This window comes from Palaemon carinicauda, chromosome 1 (assembly GCF_036898095.1).
Source record: "Palaemon carinicauda isolate YSFRI2023 chromosome 1, ASM3689809v2, whole genome shotgun sequence".
NCBI classification, from domain to species: domain Eukaryota; kingdom Metazoa; phylum Arthropoda; class Malacostraca; order Decapoda; family Palaemonidae; genus Palaemon; species Palaemon carinicauda.
In genome coordinates, this window is record NC_090725.1 from 193,670,639 (window position 1) to 193,683,138 (window position 12,500).

The following is a 12,500-nucleotide window of genomic DNA, read 5'->3' on the forward strand; positions in this document are numbered from 1 at the left end:
GCGGATGGAAGCGGAAGCAGGATCGGACATAGCACCAGGATTGGTTGGTTCCTCTTCGTGGTCTCCATTTTCGTGGTCTCTATTTTAGGTCAGTTTTCTTGATGACGACAATCAGGTACCTGACCATCCTCATTTATCCTTGAGTTATATACCTGACTGCCGGACGAAGCCCTTCTATTTCTAGGAGTTCCATTCACGTCGTTGTGGTTGATTTCTTCGTTTGTATTCATCATTTCTGAGTTTACTATTTAACCCATAGCTGGTCCCTACCAATCAATGGCAGGTACTCATTTTACAGCTGAGTGCACTGGGGTAATCATGGTAAAGATCCTTACCCAAGGGATCACGGCCGCGGTGGGGACTCGAACTTACGCTGATCGTTGTTGTTGTTCCCGGGATTCACAAGGCGAACGCTCTAACCACTCAGCCACGGCTGCCACATTATTATTATTATTATTATTATTATTATTATTATTATTATTATTATTATTATTATTATTATTATTATTATTATTATTATTATTATTATTATTTGCTAAGCTACAACACTAGTTGGAAAAGCAGGATGCTATAAGCCTCAACAGGGAGTATAGCCCAGTGAGGAAAGGAAACACGGTAAAATAAAATATTCTAAAAACAGTAACAGCATTAAAATAAATATTTCCTATATGAACTATAAAAACTTTAACAAAACAAGAGGGAGAGAAATTAGATAGAATCGTGTGCCCGAGTGTATCCTCAAGCAAGAGAACTCTAACCCTAGACTGTGGAAGACCATTGTACAGAGGCTATGGCACTACCCAAAACTAGAGAACAATGGTTTGATATTGGAGTCTACTTCTCCTAGAAGAGCTGCTTACCATAGCTAAAGAGTCGTCTACCCTTACTAAGAGGAAAGTAGCCGCTGAACAATTACAGTGCAGTAGTTAACCCCTTGGGTAAAGAATAATTGTTTGAAATCTCAGTGTTGTCAGGTGTATGAGGACAGAGATGAGAATCTGTAAAAAATAGCCCAGACTATTCGGTGTATGTGTAGGGAAAAGGAAAATGAACCGTAACTAGTTTGAAGGATCCAACGTCGTACTATCTAGCCAGACGAAGGACCCCATAACTGTCTAGGTAGTATCTCAACGGGTGGCTGGTGCCCTGACCAACCTACTACCTGCAAATATAGTTATATTCATCAGCATCAATATTTCAAATCGCAGTCCATCCACTGCCCTTGTCCAATCCAAATCATCATCGACTAGATCAATAGTCTTATTATAATTTTTCGAAATTCGTAAGAGTTTTTGTCCCCGCTTAACACTATATGTCAATTTTCTTATTTTACTTAAGTAAGCCTACTCATTTAAATTACTGGGGTTCAACCTGTTTCTAAGCTTTTTGCTAATGAGAAAAAGGGTATAATGGTTGACCAAAAGTAAAATCCTTTAATCCAACAGAATCTCATCCATAATACCTACAGAATGTAATTCTTTCTTTGATTACTTTATTTCAGTTTTTCGGAAAATTTATCTTAAAACGGTTCTCATTTATATATTTCTGCAACCAAATACATCATTATTTGTAATGTATATTGCGTAACTTGTTTGTGATGACAATTGTTGTTTGTGATAACAATCTTTGTATCTTTCTACGGTAAGGGGGGGGGGGGGGGATGGCAGAGGGGCGTTAGATTACTTGGGTATAGAATTATTCACGTTTCTGATAATAAACGTTGTGATGAAAATAATTTTTTTTTCTGGTAAATCACGCACGCAGTATAGAAAAAAATTCTCATCTGGTGTTTAAATACTTCCAATAGGCTATATGAGGGTCATGTATGGAATATGCGTGCTAATAATGCTTTGGTCACTGCTATAAAGGTTATCACATTATCGATATCAATTGAAAATATTATAATCAATATTGTTATGAACACCAACGCAAGATGAAGCCGTAAATATTATCATGGGCAAAACTGAATGAAAGAAACGGCCACTCGTACGCATTTTAAAATTTAACCAACAGAACAGGCTTTCGATAGCCAGCAAAAAAAGGAATTTGTGATATTCCTAAAAAAAGGGAAAACTAGATTTTGAATCTTTCCAACGTTTAGTAAATACATCTGCAACATCTATCTTTTTGAAAAGCTTCTCTCTCTCTCTCTCTCTCTCTCTCTCTCTCTCTCTCTCTCTCTCTCTCTCTCTCTCTCTCTCTCTCTCTCTCTCTTCGGCGTCAATGACCTTAGATGTCAGGATATCAGAAAACCTCAAATATCTCTCTCTCTCTCTCTCTCTCTCTCTATCTCTCTCTCTCTCTCTCTCTCTCTCTCTCTCTCTCTCTCTCTCTCTCTCTCTCTCATATCGTTCCAATTTTCTTCTCGAATTACCAACAATTGAACAGTTCTTATGAAAAGGTAAGACTGAAAGCTTGATGGCATTCTACTTTTAAATTTGGGTTCATGCTGATTATTTTGTCTCCCGGAAAAATACATCAATCATACTTTTTCCTGCCACAGTTCGTAATTGGAACTCGAAGTAAAGCTGCATAATGTATGGCGAATTATTCAGAAGAATGCGTTTCACAATGAATTAAAGATCCAGTAAGGAAGCTGTTTTGTAAACTCTCACTGCCTTTAAAGCCCAGCGATCAACAAACGCTGTTGCAAGTGGCAACCTTATTTCACATAAAATGTGATAAATGGGGCCAATCATTGAAAATACAAGGATCAATCCTTTTCCAAAACAGACAACGGGAATCCGTATTGCAGTTATTTCTGTATTTCTGGTAATGAAACCTACGTTTATCTGACGCAGAATAACAAAATCACAATAAAACACTTGATATAAGTGCCATGCACGAAAATATTTTGAATATTGACATTAGTTTTGACGGAACAGATAATTTAGACGACCTTATAAGGGGTGAGTAGGATGTGTTTAGGCGTAAGCAAGACGGTTTGTATCTCGCAAGATATCCTTGAAGGTTCAGCTGTCTAAACAGAGTAAATTATAGCTGAAGGAACAGTTATGACAGAGCCCAAGACCATTGTGAACAAAATTCGTAAGGTATTGTTCTGTGCATACAATGATTCAGAAGCCCTACTTCGCAATTGATGAAATCAGTTCAAACTATTAGTGATAAGCTTTCGTTGAAAACACGATACAACATTTTTTCTTTGATTATCAAACTTACCGTCAGAAGTATGATCATGAAGGAAATTGTATTTTTTTAGTGAAAAGTTATCCTAAAGGTAATGTATCGTACCATGAGTCTGCCTCATTTCATTTGTTTGGTGATACCCAGATAGCCTTCAGCAGATAATTCAAAATATCTTAGTTTCAGTGTTTCGCAGGCTTTAGATTAAAATTCTGTTTTGAATTAATTTCTTTCTGCCTTTCATACTTTTCCCATTTCGGATTACTTTAACAGCATGTACAGGAAAGATGATTTAGTTTACACGTTAGGCGAATCATGTTTAGCATTCATTAAAAATTAAGTTATTTTAATGGCTGAATTGTCTCCCCGAGAGCGTATTATGAGTTATCACTAAATTCTTTTAGTAACTCGGCGATCATTAACTAATGGGGAAGTGGAAAAATCTATAGCTAATTTGGTTATTGGGAAACACCCAATACCCAAATTAAGCCCTGAAACCGAAGCTAATGGATTGCCGAAGCTAGTTATTCGTATTTCAACCAGGGATTTATATTTCAGCATCCTAATTCCTCATTACTTAAAAACTTTGAAGTCTCATGAAAATTAAGTTTAAAGGTTAATACGATATCCCAATTAGTCTCGACAATAGTTAAGGTGAAACTTTACACTTTCATTATTAATACTCCGAATCATTAAAACTTTTTTAATTTCGCTACGACTTGCTCGTGAATCTTCTTTTTCATGTATTTATTTTACCTCTTTCGGCGCAATTTGTTGATCTGATGTGTTTGACCGTAGGCAGAGTGATGAGAAACTCGATCTTCCTCATTCCTGTCTTCATAAGGCTAAATTATCTAGTTTAGCTTTACGTTCCCGTAAAATTAAAACTCTTGATGGACCTCGATACCGATGGAGGTGTAGACCCAAGTGTTTTTTTTTTTTTACTTTTGTTTTTTTATATATACTGATAATTTCTTAGCTCTTACTTTATCTGTTATTTTCTGAGAGTTAGCAAGAAGAGCTTCTTTCAGCATTTGTTGGAGAATTGGTAATATTACTCCATCTGATTACCGCCCATTTTTCCAATACTCCATATTATCTAAAGTTTTTTAACGTCTTTGGGCAAAACGTCTAAATAGGTATGCTGAAGGCAATTTGCTTTTGCAAAGGTCTTAGGGCATGTGATGCGCTTTTATAATCTCTAATTCTGTACAGAAATCTCTTGATTGTGGTTAGGAAGTTTGTATGATTGGCCTTAATTTTAGTGTTGCCTTGACCCCGTAAATCATGAGGCCCTTGTCTTCAACCTAAAGATTTGGGAGTAGATGGGTCTTTTCTGAACATGATTATTGGATGTTTGAGTAATGAATTGCAAAGAGTTGTTAATGAGTACCATAGTGAATGTAGGAATGTGATATCTGGGTAGTGTTCTTAGCCCATTATAGTTCATACTATATTTTATGGACCTGATTTGGTTTAACCTAGAAAACAATCTCGTTGCATATACAGATGATTTTACTTAATGCCTCAATTCCATTTCCTGAATATAGATCTGGGGTTGCTGAATCCCTTAATAGATATCTAGCTAAAATTAGTGCATGAAGGGCTTTTTCATTACAGTTGAGGTTTTGACAGAATAGAAAGGTTTCTCACAGTCCATAAATGCCATACATAGTAGTTTGTCATACTCTTGATTTTTCCAGTAGATGGTTAATTACATATATATGATCAATAGGTAAATACCAACTTCTAAAGCCTGCCTGCTCTCTTAGTTGATTAAAGTCAAGCTGCCCTTTTATTCGACCTAATATCATCTTAATAACTACTTTATATATTACAGAAAGAAAACTTATTGGATGGTAATATTTCAGGTCTTTTTGTGAATTAGTATAATGATAAAGTTTTTCCAAGCTATAGGTATGAAGCATTCTTGCACACATTCAAGTTCAGCCAGTTTGGCTACTATAAAATTCTCCTCCATCTAATATCGAATCATTCAATTGTTAAGCCATCTTCTCCTGCGGCTTTGCTTTTCATGTATTTCAATGCTTTCTTTATTTCTACTGTTACCTTTGATACCGGCTCGGGTGTTTTAATATTTTTATTGGCAAAGTTATTTCTTATATCACTAATGAATAGAAATCCTCTGCAAATTTTATCACTCCATCTCTGTGAGTGATCATATTTCCATTTTTATCCATATGCATTCATATGTTTATATATTTATATACATGCGGATACACACACACACACACACACACACACACACATATATATATATATATATATATATATATATATATATATATATATATATATATGTGTGTGTGTGTGTGTGTGCGTGTGTGTGTATATATTATATGTGTATATATATTTATATATATATAAATATGATATATATATATATATATATATATATAGATAGATAGATAGATAGATAGATAGATAGATAGATAGATATCAAATGGATAAAAAGAATAACAGAGATTGCAAACGAAGCAGGAGAAGGAAGACAATGGGTTGACGAGCTAAGAAAATTTGCGGATATAGACTGGCCTAGAAAGACCATAAACAGCCTTTATCTTGCAGTGGACTAGCAACGATTAATGATAGAAGACTTGAATAAGGAAAGTATAAATATAGAACTGAAACTGTATAAGTGAAACTAAGATAATGAAAATTAAATGAGGCAACAAATAAGGGTTCTGGATAAACCTCCAGAGATTGTTAATAAATGTACAACACTTACTTAGGGCAGACAGTAACGGTTTCCCCAGTATATGAGACCGAGATTATTAGAAGGATTAATGTTGGATGAAGAGCTTTTGGTAAGCAAAATGATATTATGAAATGTAGAATACCACTTTCTCTAAAAAGAAAAGTATTTAGTCACATGGTCCTACTAGTATTAACTCACATATCAGAAAATTGTAGCCTTATTAAAACCTTAGATTGGGCTTAAAACCTGAGAAAAATAAATGAAATTGGCAGACAATAGATGGACAAGGTGAATAATGGAATGGGTCCCTAGAAATTGCAAACCAAACAGGGGAAGGAAGAGAAGAGGAGGGAATGACGACCTAAGAAAATAGCTGATATAGATTGGCTTAGAAAAGCCATAAATAGACTTGTGTGGAAGGACATGTCTGAGCCTGTTATTCCTGCAATTGACTAGAACATATTTGCAGTAATATTTATTTGAAATGCTAATATAATGAACGCTTTTCATTTATATATCCTTTAATTTTTTATTTTTAGGGCAGTTTTCTTATGATGAATAATGGCTGTTATTAAATGCTTTATGAACTATCAGTAGATTCCTAAATGAAAGAACAACCGTATAAAATAAATAAAGGAAAATGTTATCAGTTTCCTCTGTTGGTATCAAAAAGTTTGAAACCACCAGAAAAAGTAAAACGAACGAAAAAGATTGTTTTACATAAATATTTCAGACCTGCTCTAATAAAGCATAAGGGTAATTGAGGATGGAATCGGAGTTGTTATTTAGGACCGCGACAAACTCGGCCGTTAATTCACACAAAGATGACTTTTACCTTCATATTTTTTTTTTTTTTTTTTTGTAATAATAATGTAGGCTATCTCTTATTCGAGCAGAAATTGGGCCAGATGTAATTTACTACAGGATGTATTAGTATTTCTGACATTGCATATGTTTTACGTATGTATTTCAATTTTTATACCAATATGGAAAACGTTGTTTATATTGTCGTTAATACACATATTGTTGTATAGAGTGAAAATGGATTACTGGAAGTGTGGAGTGATATTGATGAAATTTAAAGGGATATTTCTTTTAGATAAAATATATAGGTAGTGATGACTAACTCTACCTCACTGTTTCACATATATAAATATTCGATTACAAATAGTCTACTAGATTACTTATGCAGCGGAGTGAAATTAGCTAATTATCTTCATATGAAGCTGCTTTTTCAAATAAATGTAATTTTTACTTATATAGTTCAACCAGGGAGGTTGGATAATCCGTTACCGTGGTCAGTTGCAACACACGTCACCTAGTTGGTGAAAGGGAAAGAAACCTGCCATTGGTCTACCTTGACACGTCATAATTTTTTTCTCTTTTTTTCTCATAATGGAAATATATTGTCAAAGCATAACCTTTTTTCATATATTCTTATTTCTATTGATAACAAAACATCACAATTAAAGAAACACTAAAAGTACCTTTTGATTATAGTGATGTATAATTTGTTTGCAGCACACCTTGCTTATCATTATTTACTACAATCCTTTTGTAAGCAGCAGAACACTGACGGAAGGTAGGATTGTCATTTCACCTCCCCATAGATCTCATTTAACTTAAAGAAAACAAGGTCGGTGTGATTCTGACTCATTTTATGTCTTCAAGAATCTTAATCTTGCTCAGGTCAGTCTCAAATTATCATGCAACATTGTTAAGCTACGCATACAAATATTAAAGCAAAGAAAACCAGTTCGGCTAATCAATTAAAGGAATACTACAATGGATAAAAAAATATGCAAACGGGCTCTTATATTTTTTGATGAGGAAATGAAGATTTTATTTTTTACTCTTTAAACTACGCGCAAACTCTTTTATCATAGATGCATTAGTTGGTAGCTATCAAAGGTCAAAGGTAATACTTTGGCACATACTGAATGAAACCTTGCTATATATTTCTGAACTAAAGTCACACATTCATGAGACCTAAGATCTGCAATCAGATAATATCCAACTGGCGATTTCCAACTACCATTCACTGAATTTACCAAAAAAACAGAAGAGCCTTTCTTGCCGCTGGAAGGCTGTCACTGTCGAGTCCAGTGCCCATAACAAGGAAATAATTTTTTTTATCAGCCCAATCTATTTGTTATTCGTTTACCAGTTCATCCATTAACATGAAACCCATTGATGGTTTGACCATCTTCACTGCCGCACCAGCTTTCATTTTTAAAGCAGAAAAGGAAAGATTGATGAATTCTGGTTGATCATCTACCTGTTCGATGCGACAAACATGTATCACGCATCTTTCTTACATAACTATATGCATTAGGAGAATAAAAGTCAATAGCAAGGGTTTCATCATTTGGAAAAAAAAAACTGATAGCCTAATATCCTAGTCAAGTTTGTAAATGTTGTACCAGAAAATTAATCTGTATCAATGTAGGCCCCCTGCACTTTGTTATTCTTGTAATCGAAGTTCAAAAGTCTAGACGAAACTTATCGATCAAATCTAACAGATGGCCAGTCTTTGCATCCATCTGTATGCCGAACAAGAAACTAGGCATTATTAATCGAAATGCAAAGATAACTTCTAGCCAATGATACAAATGATTGACGTGAACTAAGCGCTTCCTGATTTGCCAACTTTTTTCCAATCGGTCACCGACCTGGTTGACTACATTAATCTCGACTTAGGGCACCTTATCGACAATTATGGCCATGTATTAAATTGGATGCAGACACGAAAGGTATTTTTTAGTAATCTTTTGTATTTGAATGTATCACAATTGTATAAAGGGCTAAGCCTGTTTTTCTCTGGAATGAAAATCTGATCACCACAATTGCTAAGCTCCTGTGTATTAGAATATAGAGTAAAGGTCAAATTCTGATTCAATGATGATTGTAGACGGAGGCATTTGGTATTTGGAAAGCTAACAGATCAGGTTTTACCTGGAATAACTATACTCAGGTAAAAGTTGTTGCTCAGAGAGTTTGTGCTTCAATAAAAAAAAAGAGAATGCAATTGGACCATAAAAGAAACCCTTTTTGGTACAGCCCAAAAGCTTAGGTATTGGGCTACCTCGAATCTGCACTTTCATGTAAGCTTAACCATTCTTCTTTTACTTAAATCAGATATCTCTGGCACTAAATGTTCAAGGGAAATAGCAATCATTTTGCCTGGAATTTTTGACAGTAAGCAGAATAATGAGGAATTCGCTCTCCATTCCGGTTTTCTTAGGAGTAAACTGCTTTGTTAAGCTTTTCAGTCCCGTGCACCTTGATGCTGTCGGTGATGTAGACCCAAAAGGGTACATTTCCTAGTTATCTTTTTTAAAGACATCTGGTTTTTAAGCTCTTAAGTCTATTATTTTTTTGTAAGTTAGCAAGAAGATATTCTTTTGCATAGAGTAAATGTGTTTGTGGTAGCTCAGGCCCTGCTGATTACCACTCATTTTCCATAACTCCCATATTATCTAATTGAGAACCTCTTTTGGCAAAAGGTCTAAATAGGTATGCTGTACAGAAATTCATTGATTGTATTCAGGAAGTTTGTAGGATTAGCATTGATATTAGCGCCGATGCTCTTGTTTTTCTTAACATCATCATTGAACTTTTAAGTAATAGATGGTAAAGAATAGTTATTAATGGTCCCCATATTGGCTTCAGTAATGCAATATCTGGTGTTACTCAGGCTAAAGTTGTCGGCTGATTGTTTTTCATACTATATATGCATAAAATGTGGATTGTCATTGAAAACAAGCTCAGTGCATAGGCAGATAATACTATTTACATCAATTCCATCCCATGAATGTAAACTTACTGTTACTAAAGCCCTTAATAGAGATCTAGCTAAAATCATTATATGGTGCAGATTATGGGCCCGAAGTTGAACCTTAACAGAAATCAAAGTAGGATTATAAGTAGGTTAAGGACAGTGGCACCTCCTTTTTTCCTTTAAGGACATTTTTTCCTGTCTTATACAGCATGGGAACCCCACTCTCTACAAGATCTCCACAGTTATTTTATCATGTTGCGTATTGCTAGTTTTCTTTTAAATCGTCATTATGGAAGCACTCACAGAATAAGAAAGTCTTCAGTATCCTCTTGAAAGGCTTAATATCTTCAGTCATTCGGATATCTCATGGGAGCTTATTGTATAGTCTTGGGCCCACATATTTAAAGGCCTAAGAGCCCACAGGAGACATATATCTAGGTTCCAATTGTTTGAAACCATCTGTAACTATTCTCGTGTTTATTGTGGCTGCACAATATGTAGCAATTCTCTTAGCTATTGTGGACGGCCGGTTCTGATAATTTGATGGGGTCTTGTACATATTTTAAACTAAATTCTTGCTTTAGTAGGCAGACAGTCTAAATTAATCAATATAGGAGTGATCCTTTCTCAAGGTGGGAGACCTTTTATCAGTCTTGTTCCTCTGTTTATTATGTTTTGTAATTTTCTAAGTTGGACTTTTGGTAAATTGTAGTAAATGGAGTTACAGTAGGGAACTTTACTAGATATCAGGATCGAAACGTTATTTATGGTTATTTGAATATCACCCAAGCTTCTTACGCTGTTTTTCTTTCCCACCACCATGAACTCAGTTTTATTCACATTTAATTTTAGAGGTTTGATTGTCCTCCATTCCCTAACACTGTCAAGAATTTCCCTAACACTGTCAAGAATTTGGTTTAGAGTTTCAGTAGTGCCGTGTATATCATTTATGGAAGAGTAAAATTGTGTATCATCTGCAATTAGTTTGAACTTCACACCATGCTTTTGTAGTATTTTAGATAAACCAATAGTATAGATAAAGAATGAGATTGAGCCCAGTACACTCCCCTGAGGTACCCCTCTGTTTAAAGGTTGATATGATGAATAAGAGTTAATTTGCACACAGTAATATCTGTCAACCAAGTAGTATTTCAGGTATTTGAAAGCTTAATCTTCAATACTGATGGACCGCCCATCATTTAGTAGCAGTTCATGCACAACTGTATCAAAAGCATCACTAAGATCGAGCAATAAAATATCACATTTATTTTCATCCCTCATTTCCAGCATATCATTTACAACAGAACAGATGGCTTTCTCCGTGGTGTATAATTTTCTGTAAGCAGATTGGTTGTCTGGCAAATCTTCTATTTCTTGTAAATGACTAATTAGTTGTTCAAGAATTAAGTATTCTATTACTTTTGAAACAAAGGATAGATTCTAAATAGGTTTATATAAGCTTAATTACTGATAATGTAGAGCACGTTTCAGAACCGGTGTGACTATAGCCATTTTCTCAGATTTGGGAAACTTACACTCATCGGTGCTTGTATTTGCTATTCTCAAAAGTATATCAACTAGACTAGAAAAGTTTCTTTCTCCAGTTACGTCAGATTTTGGGATTGGATCGATCGGACAATTTGTTTTCTTTGCTCTCTTGATAATCCTGGCAATATCATCTTGTGTTATATTATTAAGTCTCGTTAATTTTATCTGTATATCTGGTGTAGCATTAATCTAATGTTGAATATTTGCAAATGACTTATTAATTATATTTTTGTTTTGTTTTAAAGAATACTAGAAAATTATATGTTAGTTACTGGTCATTGTACCCCTCTGGTAACTTTTTTCATTTACATTTCACGTCATACCATATAGGAGACGATATAACTTATTTATGTCTGTTGGTTATTTGCATATCTGTGAATTGGCACGTACCCTTAACTATATACAAGCAATATAAAATTCTAAATGTAATTTTTCTATTGGAGGTTCCTTTTGAGCACCACATTCATTCTGTTTTTTCTTTATCACAAACAAATTAGAAAATTGAGAAAGTCCTTTAAGGCTTTAGGTGACCAGGGTATATTGAGGAAATGTTTTCACTTTTTCATTGTACTTTGTTTCGAGTATTGTTCTCCTATCTCTGGTCTTCAGCTGTTAACTCTAATCTTAATCTATTGTATAAAAAAAATTTCAGTTCTTTATGCATGTTGCATAAGTTCTTTTTTTTTCATAGTTCAGACCATCTTTTGCATTCAAATCTTCATTGACTGTACCATCCTTCAATAGTGATAGGTAAACAGTTAATTCGAAGTCATGCTTTTTACATCAAAAGACACAATGCCACAGAGTATTCCAGAAGGTTAATTCTTGTTGAAACCACGTGTATAATATCAGTAATAATGGAATAGACATGATAATTACGGCAGTCTTCCTAGTCTGGTGGTTGTGTTGTTGGAAGATTATCTAGGAATAGGTTAACATTATATGGTTTAATAGTTTGTATATGTGGGAGATCTATTTTAACGTTGTTTATGATCTTGAAATGTTTTATATTTTCTTTTCGTTACTTATATATAGTTTATTTGCTATATCCTTATTTTCTTTCCTCTAAGCTTCTTTTTCTGTGTGAGTCCTTGGGCTTGTAGCATTCTTCTTTTCTAACCAGTGCTGTGTCTTGGTTAGTAATGATAATAACCTTTTATCCCAGACAGCCACAAAAGCATTCCACAGACATGGATTAGTATATATCCATCTGTAGTAAAATCCAATTTAGAAGAATATGGTGGTCGGATTAAAATTGTTGAGGCATCAGATTTTACTAAACTACTTGAGGATTGCGCCACAGTCCCA

The 12,500-nt window shown here is 34.5% G+C and overlaps 1 protein-coding gene across 1 annotated transcript in view; it reads right to left on the reverse strand.

Annotated features, from left to right (window-relative positions):
* Positions 1 to 12,500, reverse strand: part of LOC137643869 (protein amalgam-like) — a 538,253-nt gene that overhangs the window by 352,390 nt on the left and 173,363 nt on the right. The window lies entirely within an intron of this gene.